The following is a 7543-nucleotide window of genomic DNA, read 5'->3' on the forward strand; positions in this document are numbered from 1 at the left end:
TAATTTCCTTAAGGCATTCAAGATTGTGTTTGATTATCCTAACATGCATTCCAATAAAAAATATTTTCATTCCTTAATGGCATTCAAGAGTGTGTTTTGAGCCTCATTCATTCCAATGAAATGTGTGTAATTTTCCCTTAAGGCATTCAAGATTAGATGTAATGTTTCAGCTTAAAGCATTCAAGAGTGTTTTTAGATTTTAGATATTAGTTTGCAACAAACATTCTAAAGACAAATGGTTATTTCATAAAAGTTCATTAACCATCTAGTCCTATAAGTGATAAAAATCACTTCTCAAGTGATTAAAATCACTATAAGTTTTTAAATCCTCCAAGGGCTATTTCTTGAAATACACACTTGTTAGAAATCCCTGCCAAGCAACTAGTCAGCAAATAATGTGTTTAAAATTTGATTAATCTACCAAAAATTAGAGATGACAGATGAAAGAACTGCACAGACGTCGAAACTCGCAGATGATAACAAGGCGTAGACGCCAAAACTTGTAGATGATAGAAGACAAGGGTGTACAGATAATAGTTTAATGGTAGCTTGTTAGACATAGATGACAAACCAAATTCTCAGATGCTAAAACTCGTAGATGACAAAAGTATTCAGCACACAACGCAGATGACAAACTATGTATTGCAGACAATAGTTCTCAATTGTAGACAACAATTTAGTTTTATAGCAAATTTTAAATCCACCCACAACGTAGATGACAAGACCTGCAACATAGATGCTAAAACTCAAATTTAATGCTAGACAAATGAATTTTAAAATATGAATGGTGGAGATGCTGATGTGCACAAACGCTGGTCTGCATAGACGCTAAGCTACGGAGATGATAGTTTGCAGATGACATTGCGTTTAGTGCAGATGACAATGTATATATTTTGATAGCAAGTTATGATTTTTTTTTGACAATTTTTTGAAGGGAAAAGAGGGACGTGTGTCCCACCAGGCTTGCCAAAATGTATGCAAGAAAACCTAACCTGTCGAAAGCATGCATAAACAAGCAACTGTTAGTTGCATACATATATCAAATATTCAAAACAAAACAAAACATGACTAACACTATGTTTGAGTTTTGCACCTCAATGCAACCGAAAAACAAAGTCCTCATGCAACCTCAAAGTAGCTCAAAAAAGACACCCATAAGAGGTCCTGTTGGTTTGCTTTAGATTGGAGGAATGTGGTGTGCTCTCCCAAAACACAACTATTTGAATCCCTTGATAAAAGATGCAAATGATAATGGTACTATGCTTAGATGAATGAACAATGCTCAAACAATGATGATGGAATCAACCATGCTTGAGAACATTCAAAGGATATGAGTTTGGATGCAAGAAATAAACTAAGCTAATAATGCAAATGAAATAGAAATCTAGCAACTACCAATGGTTAGTAACAATGCAACTCCAAAAATCACTAAAGAGCTCTAAAAACAAACTAGTATGATAACAATGCAAATGAGGGAGATGGATAATGCTTGAGACAAGGGCTCTATTTATAGGCTTGAGAGAGGCCTTGGTGAGGTGGCATCTATGTGGCATCCATATAGGTGCCACAAGGAAGACATGGAGACAAGCCATGCAAGGGTCAACATTCAAAGTTTGCTCACACATGTGTGAGCAAACTTGAAGGAGGGAGTGGGGGAAAAAGGTGTAAGAAGTGTGGAAGGTGTGAGAGGTTTGAGAAGTGTGAGGGATTCCTCACACGTGTGAGCACACACTTAGGACTAAAAGGGGTTTAGTAAGGTGTTTAGGAAAATAAGTGGGATTAAGTAGTGGGTAGGCTTAGAAGGATGAAAGTGATGGGTGTAGACTAGGTTTTAAGATAGGTTTAAGACTAAATTAAATAAGATTTAATTTAATCATAGGTTTAGAGAATTTAATAGGAAGGAGGGGATTAAATAAATAAGATTTATTTAAAAGGGGATTTATGGGGGATTATGCATTAAATAAATTTAATACATTAGGGATGGAAGTATTTAAATTTAATTTAAATACTTTAGGAAAGTGAACTTATTTAATTAAATAAATTTAATTAAACAAGTAGAAGAATATAACAAATATAATTAATTAGTAAATAATTAATTATAACGTCAAGAAAAATATTAAATAAATTAATATAGTATTTAGGACAATTTTAAGTGTCTACATCTATTTTTGAAGGTGATATACATACAAAGAGAGTAATATTATAGAATTGGATATGTGCATTTCTAGATGTTAAAATGATGGAAGATGAATCTGTAAGAAGCTATTTTGGTAGGATATTAGATATTGTTGTAGGAATCAGGTCACACGGCTCAACCAAGGAAAAAGATGAAGTTGTGTGGAAGATCTTGAAAACCTTGACACCACCATTCAAGAAAGTTGCTCTGATGATTTAGCTACTAATACCCTGCACTAAGGAGTTTACTAGGGAAACATTGTTTGGAAGAATGGAAGCAATAGAAGTAGATATGAGATAATCAGGAGAACTGATAAGAGTAGAGACAATGTTCAACACCTTGAATGTTCAACCAAGCCTATCTAGAAGCGTAAGCACACATGGAGATTTTGTTGGTAGTAGAAAAACCATATCTGATGAAGACAAGAAGATTGAAGAAGGTATACCAATTCTTGTGAGAAGAGGAAAAGATGACAAGAATATCTTTAAGTGTTGAACTTATAATGAATTTGGTCATTATGCATCTAAATGTTTAAAAGAGAGTAAAAAGTATAAGGGAAATTTTAAGCCTAGAAGAGATAGGAATTGCATGTATGCTAATGAAGAAGAGGAATCTGATGAAAAAGGTCAAAGTGAAAGTGACGATGAGCTAGGATTTGTAGCTATTAAGGAAGATGAGCTTGATAGAGATATTAGAGAAGAAGAAGCTCTTGTTTCCCAAGTTGAAAAGAAATTTGATTGGATAATAGGCAGTGGTTTTTCACATCACATGACTAATGATATGAATAAATTTGTTAAATTCAAGAACTATGATGAAGATATTGTTAGAGTTGGTAACAATGCAGTCTATCATATTATAGGATTGGATCCATTACTTTAGATGGAAAAACTAACACCAATGATGTTTATTTTGTTGATGGATTGAAGCATAATTTGTTGAGTGTTGGATAGTTGGTGGAAAAAGGATATCAATTGCAATCCATAGAATTGACTTGCACTATCAAGGATAAGGATGGTAAGATGATTGAAACTAGAACTAGGTATAGAGGTAATGTATTTCATTTGAATCCCACTGAAATGACATGTTTAGTTGCTAAAGTGGATAACAATTGGTTATGGCATAGGAGATTCTGTCATATAAACTTTGATAATATTGTGAAAGTCACTAGCACATATGTGGTTAAAGATCTACCTAAGATTATCAAGCCCACTAATGTTATTTGCAAATAACATGTTTTGGCTAAGCAAAAGAAAGTATCTTTTCCCAGAAAGAAGTTCACTACCACAAAGAAGCTGGAGACAGTTCACATAGATCTAAGTGGTCCCTCAAGAACACGAGGATTCTATGGTGAAAGGTATTTTATGATTTTTGTTGATGATTTCACTAGAATGATGTGGGTAGCATTTCTTAAAGAGAAGTCTCAAGCTTTTGAGAAGTTTAAGATATTTAATAATAGAGTTGAGAATGAATCTGATGTTAAGATAAAATGTTTTAGATCAGATAGAGGAGGAGAGTTCACCTCTAGAGAGCTTAACATGTTTTGTAAAGAGAATGGAATCAAGAGACAACTATCTTCACCTAGAACACCTGAATGGAATGGAATTGCTGAAAGAAGAAATAAATCAATAGCAGAGGTGGCTAGAGCAATTTTGTTTGAGAATGAAATTTCCAAGACATTTTGGAGAGAACCAGTCAATGCTACAGTGTACACTATTAGCAGATTACAACTTAGAAAAGGTATGAGAAAGACACCTTATGAACTATAGTTTGGTCATTCACCATTAGTTAAGTATTTCAGAATATTTGAAAGCAAGTGTTATATTAAGAGAGATGATGATGTTGGTAAGTTCAATCCAAGAAGTGATGAAGGTATGTTTCTTGGCTATTCATTGAAAAGAAAGGCATACAAATGTTTTAATCATAGAACTATGACAATAGTTGAGTGCGCAAATGTAAAGATTGATGAAAAGTTTGGAACTAAGAAAAAGATATTAGATTACAATTCTAATGAAGAAGAAGATAATTCTAAAGTTGTTAGATAGAATGTAGAAGTTTTCTTTGAGGCTAACAATGATTTGTAGAATGGTGTGCAGATTGTTGAGCAAAGAGAAGAAAGATCTAAACCTAGATATGGAATAAGAGTTGAGATGTCAAATCTTACCTTTAACATGAATTTGACAAAGAATCACCCCCCAGAGCAGAAAATTGGAAGCAAAGATAAAGGTATAATGACATGGAAAAGAGTTAACAAGGAATTATGTCTGATGTCCCAAGTAGAACCTAAGTGTGCAGATGAAGCATGTAAAGGTGATCATTGGATTCAAGCAATGAAGGAAGAATTAGATCATATTACAAAGAATGATACATGAGAATTAGTTCCTAGACCTAAGAACAAGAATGTGATACGTGTAGACACCTAAATCTGATTACATCAATAAGTAACCATATTTAGTCATCTCCTAAGACATTATTGATTGAATATTTACTATTTGATTAATTAATCATCATCCCCTAGTTAATTAGTTTATTTAATTAACTATAGTCCAATTGATAAAATCAAATGATCACCCAAAATCAATTTATCAATTAAATCCCTCTTCCCCTATTAAATTGAATAAATCATCAAATCTATTCAATTTAATTCCATATTCCCATCTTATTGAATAAATCATTTAATAAAATATCTAAAATCCCAAAAGCCTCCCTAAACCCTATCCTAACCCCTAATCCAACCCATTCACTCATACTAAACTCATTTAACCACCTAACTAACCCATCCCATCAAAGCTAAATCACTCACTCTTAACCCCCCTTCTAAGCTAATCTTAAATCCTCTTCTAATCATGTGCACAATCATAAACATGGGTTAAGACTTGCTAACCCAAGCCAAAGTCAACAAATATCTTCTCCATTCACCCTCCAACATAAATGACCCTTACACATCTCTTACACCTCCCTTAATGACTCTTACAAAGCATTTATGGAGCCCTTATCTCTTGAGCCTCCTTTGTTGACATCCACCTTGCGCGTTCCCTTCATCCAATCACCCTCTAACAAGTGTCACCTCCCCATTGGTGCTAAAAAAGCACAATCCATGTGCTCCCTTTTAAGTGCATCCTGACCCTCCGTCACCATCTCATCATCTTGACATCTTGGCCCTCCATTTCTCCAACCCTTGGCCTATAAATTGAACCCTCTCCCTTCACTAAAATCATCCACCTTTTATGCAAAGTTATAATGCTATTTTGAGAGCCTGAAAACTACCAAAATACTATCATAATGCTAAGATCCCTCCATACCTCCATTATTGAAACCCTCATCCACACCCATATTTGATTATCACCCATCCACTTGGAGCTTGAGCACAACATGAGCATACATCCTCTCTCATCAGGGACATAGCTTCATCATCATGAGAAGCCCTTAGGAGTTTACCATCTTTCGTCTACTTTCCTCAATTTTGTCTTCTTTGGTCCTATCTTAAGTGTTTACCTATTTTTAGTATTGAGAATGTTTTTTATAGATTAGTGTTCATTTTACACTACTAAAATTAGGTGATACAATAGGAACCAAATGGATATTCAGAAACAAGATGAATGAGCAAAGAGAAGTATTGAGAAACAAATCTAGACTTGTGTGAAAAGGTTATTTGTAGCAAGAAGACATTGACTATGAGGAGACATATGCCCCTGTAGTGAGAATGGAAGTAGTAAGAATGTTCCTGGTTTATGCAGCAAATAAAAAGTTTAAGGTTTATTTGATGAATATTAAATCAGCTTTCCTGAATGGAGAACTTGGAGAAGAGGTATACATTGAGCAGCCTAAAAGTTTCCCTTTGATAGAAGACAAAAAGATAGTATGCAAACTAAAGAAAGCTCTATGTGGTCTAGAGCAAGCACCTAAAACCTAGTACGCAAGGTTGGACAACAATTTGGCAAAACTTGGATTTCCTAAAGGTATGATAGATAGTAACTTGTATTTGAAAGAAATCGAAAAAGGTTTGCTCATAATAGTAATATTTGTTGATGACATAATATTTGGAGGTAATGATGAGGAAAGTGATAAGTTTGCTAAAGAGATGAAGAATGAGTTTGAAATGAGCATGATAGGAGAAATGAAGTTTTTCCTAGGATTGTAGATTGTGTAGAATAGTGATGATATTTTCATTTCACAAGTTAAGTACCTGAAAGACTTATTGATAAAGTTTGGATTCAAAAGTTGTAAACTTATTGATACACCTATGACAACTGGTCATAAGCTATCTAGCAACGATGAGACACCTACAGTTGAATAGAAGAAGTACATATCCATGATTGGAGGTTTGCAATATCTGACTCACACCACACCAAATATAGAAATGTAGTTGGAATTGTAGCTAGAATTCAAGTTGATCCTAAGGAGTATCATTATGCAACAATTAAGAGTATATTCACATATTTGAAAGGAACATCTAACTATGGAATATGGTATGATAAATTGAGTGATTTCACTCTATGTGCATATATTGATGCAGATTGGGTAGGCAGTATAGATGACAGAAAGAGCACTAGTAGTGGAACATTTTTTCTTGGAGGACAATTGGTTTCTTGGCTAAGCAAGAAACAAGATTGTATTTATCAAAGTACAACTAATTCAAAGTATATTGCAGCAACAAATAATTGTAATCAAGTTATGTGGATGAAGCAAATGGTGAAGGATATCAGGATTGAGTTTGCAAAACCTATTATCATTTACTGTGATAACATAAGTACAGTGAGTATGTCTAAGAATCATGTATTGCATTCTAAGACTAAGCATCTATCTATTAAGTATCATGTGTTAAAAAGAAAAAGAAGTAGGAAAAGAGATCAGATTAGAGTATGTGAATACTAAAGATCAAATTGTAGATAATTTTATGAAGCCTTTACCTAAAGATATATTTGAGTACCTATGAGGTATGCTTGGGGTTATGCCCCTACCTACTTTTGAGTAGATCATGCAGTAAGTGCACCAGTCCAATGGTACAGAGCACTATTATTAGACTGGATTGAATGTTGATGCTCCCTCTATGGGGGAGTATCAATGATGGACAAAGTCATTGAGGGCTCTTGGTATTTAGTCTTCAACATTTTCTTTAGACACTTGAGCTAGTTGAAGACTTTGAAGCAGTATTTTGACATATTGAGGCCTTTGACATTGATGTCGATGGGGGAGAATATGCATGAAAAACATCTCCTAAACAATGGGGGAGAAGAACGCCTAATTAATGGGGAGAAGAAAACATCTCCTAAGTATGTATGGAGAGAATATTAGGGAGATTTAGAAAGATTCATGTAAGAAAAAAGGAGGAACATCTCTATAGGGGAGATATGTAGCATGAAGTGCCTT

This window comes from Cupressus sempervirens, chromosome 10, assembly GCF_028749045.1.
Source record: "Cupressus sempervirens isolate cs-2001-9-10 chromosome 10, ASM2874904v1, whole genome shotgun sequence".
NCBI classification, from domain to species: domain Eukaryota; kingdom Viridiplantae; phylum Streptophyta; class Pinopsida; order Cupressales; family Cupressaceae; genus Cupressus; species Cupressus sempervirens.